The 21618-nt window shown below is 38.9% G+C and overlaps 1 protein-coding gene across 1 annotated transcript in view; it reads right to left on the reverse strand.

Annotated features, from left to right (window-relative positions):
- The window catches only part of GRIN2B (glutamate ionotropic receptor NMDA type subunit 2B), a 697821-nt gene extending 676617 nt beyond the window's left edge, over nucleotides 1-21204 (reverse strand). The window contains exons 1-2 of the mRNA XM_082352572.1: nucleotides 14375-21204; nucleotides 13415-14060 (exon numbers count right to left, since the gene is read on the reverse strand). The gene's annotated coding sequence lies outside the window, so the exon portion shown is untranslated. The remainder of the gene's footprint in view (nucleotides 1-13414; nucleotides 14061-14374) is intronic.
- Between the last annotated feature and the right edge of the window lie 414 nt (nucleotides 21205-21618).

Here is a 21618-nt window from a genome sequence, read left to right on the forward strand (position 1 = left end):
ATGAATTATGCTAAGTGAAATAAGCCAGCGACAAAAAGACAAATACTGTATGATTTCACTTATATGAGGTATCTGGAGTAGTCAAATTCATAGAAACAATAATTAGAATGGTGATTGCCAGGAGCTGGGGAGAAGGCAGAAGGAGGGACTTTTAATGGGTTTCAGTTTTGCATAATGAAAAAGTTCTGAAGATTGGTTACACAAAAATATGATATATTTAACACTACTAAACTACACACTCAAAAATGGTTAATGAGGGGCTTCCCTGGTGGCGCAGTGGTTAAGAATCTACTTGCCAATGCAGGGGACACGGGTTCGAGCCCTGGTCCAGGAAGATCCCATGTGCCATGGAGAAACTAAGCCCGTGCACCACAACTACTGAGCCTGAGCTCTAGAGCCCACGAGCCACAACTACTGAGCCCATGTGCCACAACTATTGAAGCCTGCACGCCTAGAGCTCGTGCTCCACAACAAAGACAAGCCACCACAATGAAGAGTAGCCCCCGCTCGTTGCAACCAGAGAAAGCTTGCACGCAGCAATGAAGACCCAAGGCCGCCAAAAAATAAATAAACAAATAAAAAAATTTATTTAAAAAAATGGTTGATGGTAAATTTTATGTTACGTGTATTTATCACAATTAAATTTTTAAAACATTAAATAACATTTTACTACCTCTCTATCTGCCAAGAATAAACTTTGTCATTTTAATAGAAAGAAAACCAAATTCTACTTTCATTAACATTTGGCAGCAAATGAGTAATAAGCTCTTTTAAAAATTTTGTTTATGAATAAGTACATCAAAACTGAGCAAACTTTGCAGAACTTTTTAAAAAAATTTTTAAATTTTATTTTATTTATTTTTTTATACAGCAGGTTCTTATTAGTCATCACTTTTATACGTATACATGTCAATCCCAATAGCCCAATTCATCCCACACCCACGTCCACCCCCCGCCGCTTTCCCCCTTGGTGTCCATACATCTGTTCTCTACATCTGTGTCTCAATTTCTGCCCTGCAAACCAGTTCATCTGTACCATTTTTCTAGGTTCCACATATATGTGTTAATATACTATATTTGTTTTTCTCTTTCTGACTTACTTCACTCTGTATGACAGTCTCTAGTTCCATCCACGTCTCAACAAATGACCCAATTTTGTTCCTTTTTATGGCTGAGTAATATTCCATTGTATATATGTACCTCATCTTCTTTATCCATTCGTCTGTCGATGGGCATTTAGGTTGCTTCCATTACTTGGCTATTGTAAATAGTGCTGCAATGAACATTGGGGTGCATGTGTCTTTTTGAATTATGGTTTTCTCTGGGTACATGCCCAGTAGTGGGATTGCTGGATCATATGGTAAATCTATTTTTACTTTTTTAAGGAACCTCCATACTGGCTGTATCAATTTACATTCCTACCAACAGTGCAAGAGGATTCCCTTTTCTCCACACACTCTCCAGCATTTGTTGTTTGTAGATTTTCTGATGATGCCCATTCTTACTGGTGTGAGGTGATACCTCATTGTAGTTTTGATTTGCATTTCTCTAATAATCAGTGATGTTGAGCAGCTTTTCATGTGCTTCTTGGCCATCTATATGTCTTCTTTGGAGAAATGTCTATTTAGGTCTTCTGCCCATTTTTGGATTGGGTTGTTTGTTTTTTTAATATTGAGCTTCATAAGCTGTTTATATATTTTGGAGATTAATCCTTTGTCCGTTGATTCGTTTGCAAATATTTTCTCCCATTCTGAGGGTTGTCTTTTTGTCTTGTTCATGGTTTCCTTTGCTGTGCAAAAGCTTTGAAGTTTCATTAGGTCCCATTTATTTATTTTTGTTTTTGTTTCCATTACTCTAGGAGGTGGATCAAAAAAGATCTTGCTGTGATTTATGTCATAGAGTGTTCTTCCTATGTTTTCCTCTAAGAGTTTTATAGTGTCTGGTCTTACATTTAGGTCTCTAATCCATTTTGAGTTTATTTTTGTGTATGGTGTTAGGGAGTGTTCTAATTTCATTCTTTTACATGTAGCTGTCCAGTTTTTCCAGCACCACTTATTGAAGAGGCTTTTCTCCATTGTATATCCTTGCCTCCTTTGTCATACATTAGTTGACCATAGGTGCGTGGTTTTATGTCTGGGCTTTCTATCCTGTTCCATTGATTTATGTTTCTCTTTTTGTGCCAGTACCATATTGTCTTGATTACTGTAGCTTTATAGTATAGTCTGAAGTCAGGGAGTCTGATTCCTCCAGCTCCGTTTTCTTCCCTCAAGACTGCTTTGGCTGTTCGGGGTCTTTTGTGTCTCCATACAAATCTTAAGATTTTTTGTTCTAGTTGCGTAAAAAATGCCATTGGTAATTTGATAGGGATTGCATTGAATCTGTAGATTGCTTTGGGTAGTATAGTCATTTTCACAATATTGATTCTTCCAATCCAAGAACATGGTATATCTCTCCATCTGTTGGTATCATTTTTAATTTCTTTCATCAGTGTCTTATAGTTTTCTGCATACAGGTCTTTTGTCTCCCTAAGTAGGTTTATTCCTAGGTATTTTATTCTTTTTGTTGCAATGGTAAATGGGAGTGTTTCCTTAATTTCTTTTTCAGATTTTTCATCATTAGTGTATAGGAATGCAAGAGATTACTGTGCATTAATTTTGTATCCTGCCACTTTACCAAATTCATTGATTAGCTCCAGTAGCTTTCTGGTGGCATCTTTAGGATTATCTATGTGTAGTATCATGTCATCTGCAAACAGTGACAGTTTTACTTCTTCTTTTCCAATTTGTATTCCTTTTATTTCTTTTTCTTCTCTGATTGCCATGGCTAGGACTTCCAAAACTATGTTGAATAACAGTGGCCAGAGTGGACAACCTTGTCTTGTTCCTGATCTTAGAGGAAATGCTTTCAGTTTTTCACCATTGAGAATGATGTTTGCTGTGGGTTTGTCATATATGGCCTTTATTATGTTGAGGTAGTTTCCCTCTGTGCCCACTTTCTGGAGAGTTTTTTTTTTTTTTAAACTGTTCTTAAATTTATTTATTTATTTATTTATTTTTGGCTGTGTTGGGTCTTCGTTTCTGTGTGAGGGCTTTCTTTGGTTGTGGCGAGCGGGGGCCACTCTTCATCGCGGTCGCGGGCCTCTCACTGTCGCGGCCTCTCTTGTTGTGGAGCACAGGCTCCAGACGCGCAGGCCCAGTAGTTGTGGCTCACGGGCCCAGTTGCTCCGCGGCATGTGGGATCTTCCCAGACCAGGGCTCGAACCCGTGTCCCCTGCATTGGCAGGCAGATTCTCAACCACTGCGCCACCAGGGAAGCCCTTCTGGAGAGTTTTTATCATAAATGGGTGTTGAATTTTGTCAAAAGCTTTTTCTGTATCTATTGAGATGATCATATGGTTTTTATTCTTCAGTTTGTTAATATGATGTATCACATTGATTGATTTGTGTATATTGAGGAATCCTTGCATCCCTGGGATAAATCCCACTTGATCATGGTGTATGATCCTGTTAATCTGTTGTTGGATTCTGTTTGCTAGTATTTTGTTGAGGATTTTTGCATCTATATTCATCAGTGATATTGGTCTGTAATTTTCTTTTTTTGTAGTATCTTTGTCTGGTTTTGGTATCAGGGTGATGGTGGCCTCATAGAATGAGTTTGGGAGTGTTCCCTCCTCTGCAATTTTTTGGAAGAGTTTCAGAAGGATGGGTGTTAGCTCTTCTCTAAATGTTTGATAGAATTCACCTGTGAAGCCATCTGGTCCTGGACTTTTGCTTGTTGGAAGATTTTTAATCACAGTTTCAACTTCATTCCTTGTGATTGGTCTGTTCATATTTTCTATTTCTTCTTGGTTCAGTCTTGGAAGGTTATACCTTTCTAAGAATTTGTCCATTTCTTCCAGGTTGTCCATTTTATTGGCATAGAGTTGCTTGTAGTATTCTTTTATGATGCTTTGTATTTCTGTGGTGTCTGTTGTAACTTCTCCTTTTTCTTTTCTAATTTTATTGATTTGAGTCCTCTCCCTCTTTTTCTTGATGAGTCTGGCTAATGGTTTATCAATTTTGTTTATCTTCTAAAAGAAGCAGCTTTTAGTTTTATTGATCTTTGCTATTGTTTTCTTTGTTGCTATCTCATTTATTTCTGCTCTGATCTTTATGATTTCTTTCCTTCTGCTAACTTTGGGTTTTGTTCGTTCTTCTTTCTCTAGTTCCTTTAGGTTTAAGGTTAGATTGTTTATTTGAGATTTTTCTTGTTTCTTGAGGTAGGTTTGTATAGCTATAAACTTTCCTCTTAGAACTGCTTTTGTTGCATCCCATAGGTTTTGAATCGTTGTGTTTTCATTGTCATTTGTCTCTAGGTATTTTTTGATTTCCTCTTTGATTTCTTCAGTGATCCTTGGTTTTTTAGTAACGTATTGTTTAGCCTCCATGTGTTTGTTTTTTTTACGTTTTTTTCCCTGTATTTTAAAAAACATATTCATTACTGTTTTTCAGCCTCATTCCTTCTTTTCAGATATTGCAGGCATTAGAAGCCACAGCAAATAAAGTCCACATTCTGCATATCATTTATAATTTTCTATAATCATTTAAGTTTCATCATTAGCTCTATTTTTACAGTCTCAATCAACCAGGGACATTAGCCCAAAACTATTCGCAATTTCCCTTGATAAATAAAATACAACCCATTACCTTGCATAGCTGGTTATATTTCTCTGCCACTATTGCTTCTAGAATCGTGCACCAGTTATTAAGTTAGTGTCTTCCATCTCCAAACCCACCGTTCCATATTTTGCACTGTGATGGTAAAGCTAAGATTCTTCAAACAGCATATCTGCTTTGCCAGATGGCTCCATTTTATGCTCTCTCCATAGAGGATGTTAGAGGGAGACTGCAAGGCTAGAGGACTGCGTCCTGTCTGCGTCCTGTCTCCTTGTGGGTCCTATAAGCATCGCCCTGGCAGTGCTTCTTCACCGTGGCAGCAGCAGTTCCTTCTTGCAGCAGCAGTTGAAAATAGTTTGCAGTTTTTCCACCAGTGGCCGAATGAACTTTAGTGTGCCTCCAATACCCTTAGAGACACCAGCACTGACTGATGCCCCCTCAGGACCTATTCTATTCCTCAGAAGTCTAGATTTTAGCGTCACGGGAACTTTCCTCTATATTTCTAAGTTTTAATCATTCCAACTGCTCTCCTTTGTTGCTTTAGTACTAAGGAAGGGTGTTAGCTGCTTATTGCAAATTGCACTTCCATGATATGCACAGTGGTCAGTCACCGACAGACCTTGAAAGAAGTGACATCGGTCGCTGACCATATTTACATAGTGATTTTTGCGTTAAAAGATGAACTGAATCATATTAAAAATTTTAAGAGTTTTTTGAGCAAAAACTGATTTGAATCGGGCAGTGTGCAATTTAGCAGGTAAAAAGGAGCTCCGAGGACCTGTATTTGATGAAAGACTTTATAGGCAGAAGGGAGCAGAAGCAAGGAAGTTATACTTGGCAAAAAAGCAAGTTGGTTATGGCAAAGTTGCTTTCCTTTAGAGGCTCACAGGGGTCTATCAGGCAGATTACTAACTAGTGCTGACGAGGTAATTCCTAATTGACTAGTTTAAGATTCCATTTCTGGGAGAGCCAAAACTATAACCTGGGGTTTATTAGCATAAGCAACTCCATTTGGGGTCTGTTGTCTTGTTTTTTAATAAGACCTATAGGAAGGTTTTTACTTTATGCAATTACTTACAATTAATATACCATGATAATTGAAATTTGAAACATGTTATTGGGGGATTGGTGTTATTTAACTAAATGATGGTGTTATAAGTTGAATGATGATCCTAAAAAATAATTTGAAGTCATAACCCCTTGTATTTTAGAATGTGACCTTATTTGGAAATAAGAGTTTTTGCAGATGTAATTGATTAAGATGAGGTCATACTGGAATTAGTCCAGTATGACCGTTGTCCTTATAAGAAGATGACGTGAACATAGGAGGGAAGAAAATCATGTGAAGATGGAGGCAGAGGTTGGAGTTATGCAGCTGTAAACCAAGGAACACCTGGGGCTACCAGAAGTGGAAGAGGCAAGGAATGACGGCCCTGCCAACATCAGACTTCTGGCTTCCAGAATAAATTTCTGTTGTTTTAAGCCACCCAGTTTATAGTACTTTGTTACAGCAGCCCTAGGAAACTAATACACATTGTAACTATATTGGAAAACCTGCATTTCTCCTCCTGGGTCTTTCTCCTTTACTTTCACACAGAACACGTCATTTCTGACACTTCTGGTCACCAAATGTTTGTTTTTGTTTTTGTTTTTCCCCACACCAAGCAATTCTGCAACACCAGCTGGGTGTTGTCCTGCATTTTAGCTTAATTCTGACACTATGTCCCTGGAGATAGTATCACATCCCATAGGTTCATCACATAGGCATGATCGATCATTGACTCCATTTTCAGCCCTTCTCTGTTCTCAAGAGAATGAGGTGGGGTGGGACAGAGCTGACAATTCCAAGCTTCTAATCATGGCTTGGTCTTTCCAGGGACCAGCCCTCACCTGGGAGTCATCACATTAGAACAAAAGACACTTATCACCCAGGAAATTACAAGGGTTTCGGGAGCCCTGTGCCAGGAACTGGGGGGCAGAGACCAATACATGTTTTCTACTCTCTCACAGTAACTAAAATTATAAAATGATACACATGGTAAAATAAAATGTGGTAACTAAAATTCATGCATGTCAGAACTGTGCAAAGTGGGGACTACCTGTAGTCTTAACTACCCATATTGCATATACATTTTAAACAAATTAACTAACTGCTATTTCACAAAGAGACCCAGGAGATAGAATACTGATACTTGCCATATGTAAGCATTTTAGCACGTCATTGGAGCGTATCTATGATGACCCTCATAACCACATACACACATAACTTAAACACTTTCTTAAGGTTGCAAAAATGAACACTTACAGCTGTTTAATAATGTATAAACATAAGCAGGAAAAGTATATATGAAAATACATGTATACTTTATATATACACGCATACTTAATATAATATATATATTTTATATAATGACCAATTTTCAGTGTTCTATCATATTTAGAAATTTTCCAGGTAATCAAAGATGAACCTTTAATTAGCCAATATTAGCATCTTAAAATTAACTAGGGATCTTGGAGATTTTGTTTAAGTTGACATGCTATGGAACATAATTACTATTGATATGAAAAACTTTATTAGAGCTATAATTCAATTTAATTGAATATATAATTTTACATATTTCATAATCTTAAATTCTTATATTATACTCTCTATTGATTAAATCAAGAAGACAGTTTTTTTTTTAAACCAAAACTATCAAACTAGTCCCATTTGCCCAAGGATTCACCATAGTCCTGTGAACTTGGATTTTTATATATAAATGCATCTGAGTTAGAAGTTTTCAATGAGAAGATCTGTTTCTTCTTGAAAGGCCAACACATTTAGAGTCTTGGAAATTCAGGGGTTTTCCCCTGGAATTCTTATGCTCTTTATAGGTTGTAAGATTTTTTTAGTCTCTATAAACCAACAAAATTGGAGCTCCTTTAACTTTAGAGGCTTTATAATCTAATTTGTGAACATATTCCAAAAGTAATGTATTACCTCGTACTCACGCAATGGGATGTATATGCTATTTTTAATAACAGTCACAAAGACACACTGAGAGCCCAAAGATTCTCTTCTACAACCTTACCCATGGGCAAAAAGTAAACCCAGAACACAAAAACTCACCAGTCCAGATAGCCAAAGACACTTCTTCTTTCCAGTGGGCACAAAACATTTGCTTAATTCATTTGGATTCACAAATCGTCAAATAAGTGAGCAAAATGACGAATAAGCCAAAATTCTCTGCCATATCCCATTAAACAAAGAATAGATTCCCACCAAATCAATAGAGATCATCAAAGACTCATATCATAAAACCAGATTTCCAATCCTTGCTGCTACCAATGGGAAACAATTTATCAGCTATGTGCACACCAAAACTGGAACCAAACCTGGCCAAGAACCAAAAATAAAAACAAAACAGAGTCACATAAAAAAGGAGATACAGGAGAGTCAATGAAAGTAAAATTATATTGCTGCCTAGAATTCACTCCAAAGGCCAAAAAGAGAAATGCCTTAAGTATTCCATGTGGTATACTTCCTCAGTTTCACTGGCTCTAGTTGGGTGAGTTCAGGTTGGCATCTAGGTGGAATAACTTCCATAACTGTGAAAGTATAATTTTATTTCTAAAACGTTTAAAATGACTCAACCACACATAGAATGACACCATCAACAATTTATTTGTTTCATTAATGAGGGGACTAGCAGGATTGTAAAGTTGATTTAAAGGAGAATTAGAGAAATTGAGGACTATTAAAACCTTCAAGAAAGACATACTGAAAAAAATTTTTTACATTTGGGACAAACGTGATTAGAATCCGACTGGTCCATAATACTATAACCTATGATGATACCTTTTTATACAACATTTATTACTTATATATCTGCCAGAAAAAAAATCTGCAAGGTGACATGTACCTCTACAGTCCTAAACCATAGTACTTAATCTTAGAACTAGAGACAACCTGTTAACAGGATGAAGTATAACATTGAAAGGACATACATTAACCTTTTGCTTTAGTTCCAAGTGTTGGATAAATTTTCTTAACAAGAATGAGAGTAAAGTGTGAAAAAAATTAGTTCAAATTTACTTCTGCTCTAGACTTTCATTTCTTTCTTACTTACTTCTGCCACATTTTTGCATTTTGCTGCGATCCCAAGCCAGGGAGCCCTGCAGGTCACCTAAAACTGCTTTCACTGAGAATTTTTCCCTAATTTATTAGCAAAAGCAAGAATTCTAACACCTTTACTTTCCTTTTAAGCAAATAAATGCTAATATTTCTTTAATAGGAACACTTTTAGCTGAATTTCTAAAAATGGAGAAATGGAGTTTGAAGCAGATCAAGTTCTAATATAACTTCCACATTCCAGGCTGCCCCACAAATAATTATGAATAATTTTTTTACATTTATTTATTCCTGTATAATATGCAAAACTTACTTTTGGCTCTTCCACTCAATTACAACTTAGTTATATGCTTTGAGGTATTTATTCTGTGGTCTACTCCAAGACCTTATGTCTGTCGCATAGAACAGGGGTTTAAAAAAGCAGCATAGGGCTTCCCTGGTGGCGCAGTGGTTGACAATCTGCCTGCCAATGCAGGGGACAAAGGTTCGAGCCCTGGTCTGGGATGATCCCACATGCCGCGGAGCAACTGGGCCCGTGAGCCACAACTACTGAGCCTGCGCGTCTGGAGCCTGTGCTCCGCAACAAGAGAGGCCGTGACAGTGAGAGGCCCGCGCACCGCGATGAAGAGTGGCCCCCGCTCGCCACAACTAAAGAAAGCCCTCGCACAGAAACGAAGACCCAACACAGCCAAAAATAAATAAATAAATAAATAAATTTAAGAACAGTTTAAAAAAAAAAAAAAAAGAAAGCAGCATAACTCCTTCTAGCTTGTGATCTTAGATAAATACATTAACTCTTTTTGCCTCACTTTCTTTATCTGGTTTTATGTTGAAAGGAAATATAAATTCTTTCCCAAGAAGGAATATTTTACTGGTTCTTCACTGCCCCAACCAATTCATCAATCAAGATTCAATTATCCACCCATCTCTCTATCCATTAGGATTCAATTGATAAGAGAAGGCCAACCAGGCAGTGGTTCTTATTGTACATAAGACTTACTTAAGAAGCTTGTTAAAATGAAGATTCCTGGCCTTGTACTCAGATATTCTGATTCTATAGAACTGAGATCAGCTCAGGAGTCTGAATTTTTACTCAAGACCTCCCAGGGAATTCTTAAGCACAAGGTCCTTAGAACACATTTTGAAAATAGGCTTTGAAAGCTAATTTTCCATACCAACTGATATGGAGGCAAAACCCAAAATACAATTGGTAACTGCAGTGTTAGGAGAAATTGGGGTTGACCTAGACCAAGTGGCAACTATTAAGAAAATAAAACGGGTGTAGTGGTCCAGGCACAGCAATCACAGAAGTTAAAAGAAAAGCAGTGGGTAATTAGACACTGTGATATGAGTCCTGCCAAAAGATGCCTCACTCCAGATATCAATGGTTTTAACTTTAGGGCAGTGGGATTTGCAAGAAAAATTTGACAACCAGTTTACTAAGAGGTTGCTTAATGTGTACTTCAGAAAAACGCTAGACATAACAAAGAATGGTCTAAACCACAATAATAGAATTACAGGCAGTTAGGCAGTTCTCTGACAAGTTTAGAAGTGAAATATCTGAATATATGTGAGATGAGAAACCCCACAGAAAGGATGATATAACATCACACAGTGGGAGAGGGCAAATAGCAAAACTTTTTGATATTGGCTATGACCTAACATACCAAGTTCTTAGGACCCAGGACATCACAAATTCCACTTGTCAGAATATGGGCTTAGAGATATGAGAGTTGGCAATGAATTTGTTGCCCAGTTGGCTCAGTCAGATTCTGAACTCATTCTGATAATCCTTGCTTAAAACATGATGGCTAATTATTTAGTTGGGTGATATGACCCATATTGTGATTGTCAATCATCCTTGGCCTTGTTCTTGCTCAGTGGGCCCATGAGCAAAGCAGCAATGGTGGCAGTGAAGGAGGCCATCATGCGTTTATCATCTGGACTTCACTTCACCAAGGCTAATTCATCTGCTAGCATTGCTAAGGCTGTAATTGGCAAGCCACAGTGATCAGTGAACAATTAAGAGGAAAATAGAGAGAGAGCCCATCCATGCTTTAAGGGGAAGTCTACCTGATTATAAGTCAACCTCATCAAGCTCTCCTGACAAGTAGAGGACAATGTCTTGTTCTCACCTAGACTCACTCTGGTTGTGTATTCAGTTCCATAGTTATAGTGACATCATATATAAAGTTATTGGATGCATTATGCATCATTATGACACTCCATCCACATTGCCTCAGACAGTTCTTCACAGCAAAAGAAATGAGGCTGAAGCCCAGAGTATATATTGTTATCATACTTTGTTGTGCCCACAAGTTGGCTTTAGAAGAAAGTAGAATATTTTATTAAAAATCCAACCAGAGTATCAAATTGGGAACCTCATTTTGCAAAGTTAGAGTCCTGTCTTGTAGAATGTGATAAATGTTCTGAACCAGTGACCAACAAAGATACTTTCTCTCCCATAATAAAGAATGAATCTAGGAAACAAGCAGTGTACTTGAGAGTGGCACTGCTCGTGATGGCACCTAATAATTGTTTCAGAATTTTTTGTTTCCTGACCTTGAAACAATGGACTTCTCAGCTCTCAAGCCTTAGTAACCAAGAAGATGGGATGTAGTAATAGTTGAAATAAGCTTGAAGAAGAAGCTACCATCTGGCTAATTCAGGCTCCTTATGACACCAAAGCAAGAGGCAGAAAAGGAGGTAATGACTTTAGCTGGATGATGGATCATGATTATAAAGGAGAAATGAAGAGTACAGCAAGAATCCTAGGGAACTCCTGGGGACATCTCCTCTTACTATTATCTCGTGGCACCAGAGTACCAGAGACATGCACAGGCAGGATCACAAATGATTCATCGCCCTCAGAATTAAAGCTTTGAATCACTCAACTGTGGGTTGGGTGAGTAGGCGAGGGAGGAGAGGGAAAGGAGGAATAGAATCCTACAAGCTGAAGTGCTGCCAGAAGGCAAAGCACACACAGTCTAGGTAAAGGGAGAGCTCAGTTATTAAGCGTCAATACTAGCTAGTGCCTCATGACCAGTTGCAGACATGACAGCTTTAGCCATAATCTCTACATCATATTTATTATTATTGCTACTTTGTCTTTTTACTAATTGTAATAGAAATTACAAATTTTCCTTCACTATTCCTTTCTTCCTTTCTTCCTTTGTAACAGAACATTCAGTTTTTATCTAGGTACATGACTACTCAAAATAAAGACTGCTTTTCGTCATCTCTCTTTAAGCTAGGTATGTGCACGTGACCCAGTTCTCACCAGTGGAATATAAGGAGAAATGCTGTTTGTGAAAGTCCTTAAGTGGGGGTAGTAGGGACATACTATTTTCACTTCTTTCTTTTTCCTGCTGACTGAAAGAATGTATGTGTGCTGTCTTATTTGAGAATATTCAATTCTTACATTCAGGATAAGACAAACAAATGAGATATTTGAAACTCCTAAGAAGTACTAAGCCTAAACACCAGGTAAGCTAGTAGCCTATGAAATACAGGTGAATCTTGTGGAGGGTGTTAATTACAGATAATGTGTAAGCACGTAGCTTGTGAGACATAGGCAGAATTTATAAAATGTGTTAAATACAGATTTTAAGTAAGTTAGTAACTTGTAAAACATGTTGAAGTTACATATAATAAATGGAGTATAGGGACTTCCCTGGCGGTCCAGTGCTTAAGACTCCGCGCTTCCACTGCAGGGGGAGCGGGTTCCATCCCTGGTGGGGGAACTAAGATCCCACGTGCCGCATGGTGTGGCCAAAAAAAAAAAAAAAATGGAGTGTACGACAGGACAAACAAGAATGCTAGTCACAGGTAGAAAGGGGTAAAAAGGTCAAGTCACAAGGTATAGGTACATCTCTAAGCTAACAACTAGGCCATCCTTCAGCTGGCTGCTGTGGTAGGCAGAATTGTAAAATGGCCCCCCAAATTTCTGGACCCTGCTATCTACACATCTTCACTTAGTTATTCATCAAACGTTGATTTAGGTGTTGTTGTGAAGGGATTTTGCTGACGTATCTGAGATCCTCAATCAGTTGACCATGAGATAGGGGGACTATCCAGGTGGGCCTGACCTAACTACCAGAGCCCTTTAAACATAGGCCTAGAGATCAGAGACGGAAAGCCAGAGATTCAAAGCAAGATGCACCATTCCTGCCTTGAAGATGGAAGGGGGACACGTCGCAAAGAATGTCAGCAGCCTGCAGGAGCCAAGAGCAGCCCTTAGCTCACAGCCACTGAGGAAAGGGGACCCCAGTCCTGCAACTTCAGGAACTGAATTCTGTCAACAAGAAGAATGAGCTTGGAAGTGGTTTCGTCCACAGAGCCTCAGACAAGAACTCAGCCCAGCTGAACCTTGACTTCAGCCTTGTGATGCCTTGAGCAGAGAACCTAGTCATGCAGTGCCAGACCTCTAACCTACAGAGCTGTGACTAGTAAATGGGTATTGTTTAAAGCTGCCAAATTGGTGGTAATTTGAGACATAGCAATAGGAAAGGAATACAGCTACTCATTAGTGATATTCATTATGGTATCATTCTGGCCGCACATGTGCTCTACCCTACAAACATAGATAACACGCATAATTGTCCAGCAGGCTAATTAGGGAGCTACAATGGTAGCCAGGCGTACTCACCCGTTTCTTGCTGATAGAACACATGAGTGTGTTGGTTCCAGACACCTCCTGTCTGCCAAGCTCCCTTGCTCAAATCCTAGTTCTGTTCGTCAAAATCACACCGTCAAAGGGGAAGACTGATGTGGTAGAGAGAAAAAGAGAATATATGAACATTATGTAACCCAGGGTTCAGATAATGTGGTCCTTCCATCCCACTTGCATCCTATCTTAAGTGTGCAAATCTGTTATCCCATTTCTTTTTCCTTGTTTCTCATTCTGTTTTAAACTGATTTAATAAACCATATAATTTGAGCATATTTACTTGGTCTGCAGACCTTTTTGTTTCATGACTTCTGTGATCGCTTGCATGGTAGTATACTTAGAGTCTACTGTTGCATCAAGGTAATTTCCCACAGGACAAATGTGGACATAATGGCTGGCACTCAAGCAGCCATTTTGGTCCCATGAGGCAAAAGGTCCATGCTGAGGATGGTATTGCCGTCAGATACAAGGAGAAACAATTTAGAAGAAGACTAAATTTCTTATATAATGGAGGGCTGTGACAGCCCTGAATTGCCTACCTCTGACTATTTTTTATGTGTGAGAGAAATAAACTTCTATCTTTTAAAAGTCAGTATTATTGATTTTCCATCACTCACAGCTGAGCCTGACTTTACTTTTTTTTTTTTTAAATTAATTAATTAATTTATTTACGGCTGTGTTGGGTCTTCGTTTCTGTGCTAGGGCTTTCTCTAGTTGTGGCAAGCGGAGGCCACTCTTCATCGCGGTGCGCGGGCCTCTCACTATCGCGGCCTCTCTTGCTGCGGAGCACAGGCTCCAGACGCGCAGGCTCAGCAATTGTGGCTCACGGGCCCAGCTGCTCCACGGCACGCAGGATCCTCCCAGACCAGGGCTCGAACCCGTGTCCCCTGCAGTGGCAGGCAGACTCTCAACCACTGCGCCACCAGGGAAGCCCCTGACTTTACTTTATGTAGTAATGTTTCACGTTTCCTCCACTATTTCAAATAATTGGTTTTTTTTTTTAAATAAATAAATTTATTTATTTATTTATTTTTGGCTGTGTTGGGTCTTTGTTTCTGTGCGCAGGCCCTCTCTAGTTGCGGCGAGCGGGGGCCACTCTTCATTGCAGTGTGCGGGCTTCTCATTGTCGTGGCCTCCCTTGTTGTGGAGCACAGGCTCTACACGCGCAGGCTCAGTAGTTGTGGCTCACGGGCTTAGTTGCTCCGCGGCATGTGGGATCTTCCCAGACCAGGGCTCGAACCCGTGTCCTCTGCACTGGCAGGCAGATTCTTAACCACTGCGCCACCAGGGAAGCCCCAAATAATTGGTTTTTTAAATGTGGTCTGGGCTTCCTTGGTGGTCCAGTGGTTAAGACTCCACACTTCCATTGCAGGGGGCATGGGTCTGATCCCTGGTCAGGGAAGTTCCGCACGCCGCGAGGTGTGGCAAAAAATAAAAATAAAAATAAAATGTGGTCCAAGGCCTATCAAAATGATCTGTGCTACTTGTCAAAAAATTTAGTTTCTTAGATGCTTAGGTTCTTAGATTCTAAAGACTATGGTAGAGTCCAAGAATCTGCATTAGTGATGAGTGCAGATTGGGTATTCCTATGCCACCAGTATTTGTAAACCACTGATCAACAGGGAATGTTTGTGGTATTTACATTTAGAATTTAGTCCAAAGACTAAAGAATAGCAAGGAGTAAAACTTGGAGAGGTCCCCAAAGGAATTAGAGGGCTAATATAAAATGCCTGGAGATTTTGAACTGAAGGGGAAAAACCAACTTTGAAAATTACCCCTTGCATTAGTTTAGTGTGGCTGCCATAAAAAATCACCACAAATTTGGTGGCTTAAAACAAACACACCTTTATTCTCTCATAGTTCTGGGGATCAGAAGTGCAAAATCAAAGTGTTAGCAGGGTCACACTCCCTCCAAAGGCTCTGGGGGAGGTTTGATTCCTTTCCTCGTTTTGCTACTAGTGGTTGCCTGCCATTCCTTGGCATTCCTTGGCTCTTGGCCTCATCACTCTGAACTCTGCCTCTATTTTCACATTGCCTTCTCCTCTGTGTGTCTTTCTAATATCCCTCTACCTCTCTCTTATAAGGATACATTTGATTGTATTTCAGACCCACCCAGATAATACAGGATAAACTCTTCCTTTGAAGATCCTTAATTTAATCACATCTTTTGCTATACATGGTAATATTCATTCTTTGGTCATATAAGGTAGTATTAACAGGTTCTGGGGGTTAGGAAGTAAATACACCTTTTAGGGGAGGGGACATTTTTTCTCCTACTACACGTCTTAATATCACTTTTTAAAAAAATTAATTAATTAATTTATTTTTGGCTGTGTTGGGTCTTTGCTGCTGCGTGTGGGTTTTCTCTAGTTTCTCTAGTGGCCAGTGGGGGCTACTCTTCATTGTGGTGTGTGGGCTTCTCATTGCGGTGGCTTCTCTTGTTGCGGAGCACTGGCTCTAGGTGTGAGGGCTTCAGTAGTTGTGGCATGCTGGCTCAGTAGTTGTGGTGCACGGGCTTAGTTGCTCCACGGCATGTGGGATCTTCCCGGACCAGGGCTCTAACCTGTGTCCCCTGCATTGGCAGGCGGATTCTTAACCACTGCGCCACCAGGGAAGTCCAATATCACTTTTTGATAGAGTAGTTAAACCGTGTATTAACAACAATTTGAATACATTTATAGTTTTTCACATGATAGATCATAAGGAGACGTTTCATGCATTACACCCAAAAAGTGAAATATACTGGACATAAAGTCATACTAGCTACCACACCCACTGTCCTCTTTTAACTCAAGCCCTACTCAGGGAAGCCACCTTGAATTGCATTCCACGATTAATGATTAGATCAGGGTAGGTACATGATTGGAGGGAAGCTAGTTTATAACCTATGAGATTACCTGTTAAACATGTGATTGTAAACATCTAAGACAAACACCCTAGCTTCCTCTGTAATTTTGACTAAGGAGTTTGAAATGTGGCGAAGATTACCAGTTAGCAGACAGATTTAGATTTACTAGTCTGGGGGTGGGGGGCTGAGATTTTTTTCTCTCTCTTTTTTTAATCAGCTTTCTACTAGTTCCTATGTACTTCATAATTGGAGACCTCAGTTGTATTGAAAAGATTATGGTATACTGAGTCAAGTATTTAAATCTTGTCCCTACCACTTACTAGCTCTGTGGTTGTCACTTAATCTCTCTGATCCCTAATTTCCTCCACTATGAAGGTTATGTCTACCTATCATGGTTGTAAAGACTGCATGACACAAAATATTTAAAATACCTGGCACAGTACTAGGCACACTGGAAACCCTCAGTAAATGGAATATACTAAGGGCTTTATGGCAGTAAAGAAACAGATAAGGTGACTAAAACTACAAACATGGTCAAGTCACAAATTTTAACTTTTGACAAAGTTCTCACGCTCTTTTGCACCTCTCTATATGAAATGTTATCAGGAGCCCACTGGATACCTGTACACCAGGTTCAGTCTAGCTTAACATATGTAATTTTGTTAAAATTTCTCTTCCTACCATATGTGATTATATCATGATAATAAGGGATAATTAACTTTTGTTCAGAAATCTCTTTATCTCTGGTTAGAAATTTGCATTTCTGACCATCTGTAGATTGCAGGCCCCATGAGACTGTATCCTGGTCCTACTGGGGCATTTCTTGCTTATATATGGTGATGATGTTATATTTCAACACTAATTGACATTAACAAGACTATTTTCATATAGTGGGAAGGTATATTCACATGAGTCTGGCAAAATGGAACTCTTCAAAGATAGGCAGAGTTCAACATCACTAATTATCAGAGAAATGCAAATCAAAACTACAATGAGTTATAGCCTCATACCTGCTAGAATGGCTATTATGAAAAAGACAAAAAATAAGTGTTGGTGAGGATGTGGAGAAAAGGGAATCCTTATGCACTGTTGCTGGGAATGTGAGTTGGTACAGCCAATATGGAAAACAATATGGAGATTCCTCAAAAAATTAAAAATAGAACTACCATATGATCCAGCAATTCCACTTCTGGGTATTTATCTGAAGAAAACAAAAACACTCGAAAAGATATATGCACCCCCATGTTCACTGTAGAATTATTTACAATAGCCAAGATATGCAAACAACCTAAGTGTCCATCCACAGATGAACGATAAAGAAAATTTGGTATGTACAAACAACAGAAAATTATTCAGCCATAACAAAGAATGAAATCTAGCTATTTATGACAACATGAATGGACCTCAAGGGCGTTATGCTAAGTGAAATAAGTCAGACAGAGAAAGACAAATACCATATGATCTCTCCTATATGTGGAAGCTAAAAAACAGAAAGAAAATGAAACGTATAGATACAGGAACAGATTGCTGGGTGCCAGAGACAGGGTGGGTGGAGAGGGTGGGCTAAATGGGTGAAGGGAGTCAAAAAGTACAAACTTCCAGTTTAAAAAAAAAAAATCGATAATCCCTGCCTCCCTTTGCCTCCTTTCGCCATTTGTTTGCTTAAAAAGCTGGTTTATTTGTCATGTAGAATTTCCCATTTTATAAATTTTGCTAATTGCAAACATGTTCTTCTATTCCTTGTATCTCCTGTAAACGTCTTAAATCTAGAAATTTTATTAGATTAAGGTTCAATATTCTTTGGCAAGCATGTGTCAGAGATGATGCTGTATACTTCATATTGTATTGCATCATGAGTCAAATAATGTCCTTTTTGTGTGGACAAGATTGGCTCTGAGTTCAGGTATTGTTAGCCTAATCCTTCATCATCAAGTTTCCTAACAATATTTCAGCTAACACCATAGTTTTCAAATTGTAGTCCATAATCTCTGGGGATCTCTGAAATTCTTCCAGGGAGTCTGCAAGGTCAAAAATATTTCAAAATAGTAATAGATATTATTTGCTTTCCTCATTATATTCTCACAAGTGTACAGCAGAGTTTTTCAGACACTACATGACATTCCTGTGTTTTAAATTTTTCTCAGTTTTAATTTCTAGTGTAATTAATATTGAGATATATAACTTTCAAAAAGAAAACCTCTTTGTGGTGTCCAATAATTTTTAAAAGTGTGAGGCATCCCTGAGAAAAAGTTGGAGAACAACTGAGCCTATGAATTTAGTAGCCATTGATGATTATTCCCTGAATTTATTATTTCATTAGAGGTTGTATAATATTAATATTAAAATGTAAATCTGATCTTCTCCCTCTTCTGCTTAAATAGCTTTCTATTGTTCTTCAGTTAAAGTGAAACATCTGAGGGACATGATAGAGTATCCTATTATAGACTGATGATGTCTATTGGTGCTTTTGCACTGAGGAAGTTTCTATTTCTGGACACAAAGCAAGAGATTGATATTCCAGGATTTACCCAGAGAGCCAATACTGGAGAACAGAGAAATTAACAGAGCTTTGTCACAGTTTTTGCTAGAGAAACACAATTGAAGGCATGAGGAGCTAAGATGCTAGTAAGAAGAGAGGAATGGAGAATTGAGGTTGACATGCAGAGAGTTTCCCCTTGTCGTTTGCTAAATTCTTAAGTTGTACAATTCTTAAGCTAAGAAACAAAGTAGAGTGCTTCCAAAAATTAGAGTGGAGAGTTTTGCAATCTCAAGGTACTAAGGAGGTAAAGATTAGAATTTAGAACTTTCTGGGGAAGGGCTCAGGTTAACATATCAGGCATTTGGTTGAAAGCCCTGGAGAAGTATACCATAAGCATAGGGGAAAAACAAGGGCAGACAAAAATCCTTACCCAAATGATGGCCCCTTGATTAAAGGAGCACCTATTGTCTTCAAAGAAAAAGGGAGGGTAAATCTTCTCTGAAGGAAGCAATATCATCTGGAGATTTTACAACTTCTATACATGATATCTAGCATCCAGTCAAAAATTACTAGGTATGCCAAGAGACAAGAACATAAAATAGATAAGTGAAGACAAAATAGAGGACAGAAATAGATCCACAGCTGATCCAGATATTGAAAACAGCAGACAAGAACTTTAATGTGCTCAAGAAAATCACGGTAGAGATGGACAAAACTGATGAAAGAATGGAGAATTTAATCAGAAAACTGGAATCTATATAAGGGAATCAAATGGAATTTCTAATTCTAAACTGTAAAATCTCACCTCAGTGGTAACTGAACTTAACAACTTAATGGAAGTGTCCCACAGTAGATTAGCACAAAAGAGATCATTAGTAAACTGAAAACAGAAAAATTTTCTGAAGCACAGAAAGAAAAAAAGAATGAAAAATACAGAAAAGAGCATAAGAAAAATGTTAGCACAATGAAAAAGTCTAATATGAATCTAAATGGTGTTTCAGAAGGAAAGGAGAAGTCTGTGTCTGAAGAAATATTTGAAGAGATAGCAGCAGAGAATTTTCCAAAATTCTTCCAATTGTTCTCTTCTCCTTTACTTCTTCCTACTCTCTCATCTCTTTTTTCTTCTTCTTTTCCCTGTGTTTTAGTTTGGATAATATATATTGATTTTCTTCAAGTTCACTAATCCTTTATCCTACATCCAGTATGCTGTTAAGCCTATACAATGAATTCTTAATTTCAATTATTGTATCTTTCAGTTCTAGAATATATACTTGCTTGTTTTTTAGAGATTTATTTTTATTAAGTTCTCTATATTTTAACTGTTTTATATGTCTTTCCCCCTGTTTTCCTTAACACATTCCTAATAGTAATTTAAAAGTTCTTGTTTGCCAATTCCAACATCTGGGTAATCTATGGTTCTGCTTTTTTTTTTTTTTTAAAGTTTCCAGTTTTTTTTTTATACTGATTTCTTTAATTTATTTATTACTTATTTATTATTTATTTTTTGGCTGTGTTGGGTCTTTGTTTCTGTGCGAGGGCTTTCTCTAGTTGCAGCAAGCGGGGGCCACTCTTCATCGCGATGCGTGGGCCTCTCACTATCGCGGCCTCTCTTGTTGCGGAGCACAGGCTCCAGACGCGCAGGCTCAGTAGTTGTGGCTCACGGGCCTAGTTGCTCCGCGGAATGTGGGATCTTCCCAGAACAGGGCTCGAACCCGTGTCCCCTGCATTGGCAGGCAGCTTCTCAACCACTGTGCCACCAGGGAAGCCCTATGGTTCTGCTTTTAATGGCTATGTTTTCCCTGTTGATAAGTCACATTTTCCTTCATATTTGCATGTCTCATTTCTTTTTTTTTTTTTTTAAATAAATTTATTTATTTATTTTTGGCTGCGTTGGGTCCTCGTTTCTGTGCGAGGGCTTTCTTCAGTTGCGGCGAGCAGGGGCCACTCTTCATCGCGGTGCGCGGGCATCTCACTGTCGTGGCCTCTCCCATTGCGGAGTGCAGGCTCCAGACGCGCAGGCTCAGTAGTTGTGGCTCACGGGCCCAGCTGCTCCGCGGCATGTGAGATCTTCCCAGACCAGGGCTCGAACCCATGTCCCCTGCATTGGCAGGTGGATTCTTAACCACTGCACCACCAGGGAAGCCCCTCTTTTTTTTACTGTATGCTGAACATTATATATCTAAAAATTTATGGGAACTGAAATATTATTTTGTCCTAGAGAGTGCGTGTCTTTTCCACTGTCAGGAAGCTAGACTGAGAAACATTACTTTGATCCAATCAGGATTATGCTCTGTTGGGTTTAGATTAAAAGTTTATTTTGTTTGAGTTCACCTCAGGTTTCAAACATCTTGAGGGTGAAATCTGGAGTTGTCTCCTGTGTGTATAACATACCCATTCCTCTGGCTGGACTTTTAGACTAGGCATTGTGAGACTGGCTACATCTTACCTGGAAGCATAACTCCTGCAATTAACAAATTTATTATTGCTTTTTTTTTTATGAAATTACCTTTACTTTTAATGGCTACACCAGCAAACAACAATGCTGAATTTACTTTCACTAGTTTTTCTTTTTTTAAATTTATTTATTTATGGCTGTGTTGGGTCTTCGTTTCTGTGTGAGGGCTTTCTCTAGTTGTGGCAAGCGGGGGCCACTCTTCATTGTGGCGCGTGGGCCTCTCACTATCGCGGCCTCTCTTGTTGCAGAGCACAGACTCCAGACGCGCAGGCTCAGTAGTTGTGGCTCACGGGCCCAGTTGCTCCGCGGCATGTGGGATCTTCCCAGACCAGGGCTCGAACCCGTGTCCCCTGCATTGGCAGGCGGATTCTCAACCACTGCGCCACCAGGGAAGCCCTACT

The sequence above is a fragment of the Balaenoptera borealis genome, assembly GCF_965194805.1.
Source record: "Balaenoptera borealis genome assembly, chromosome: 13".
Classification (NCBI taxonomy): Eukaryota; Metazoa; Chordata; class Mammalia; order Artiodactyla; family Balaenopteridae; genus Balaenoptera; species Balaenoptera borealis.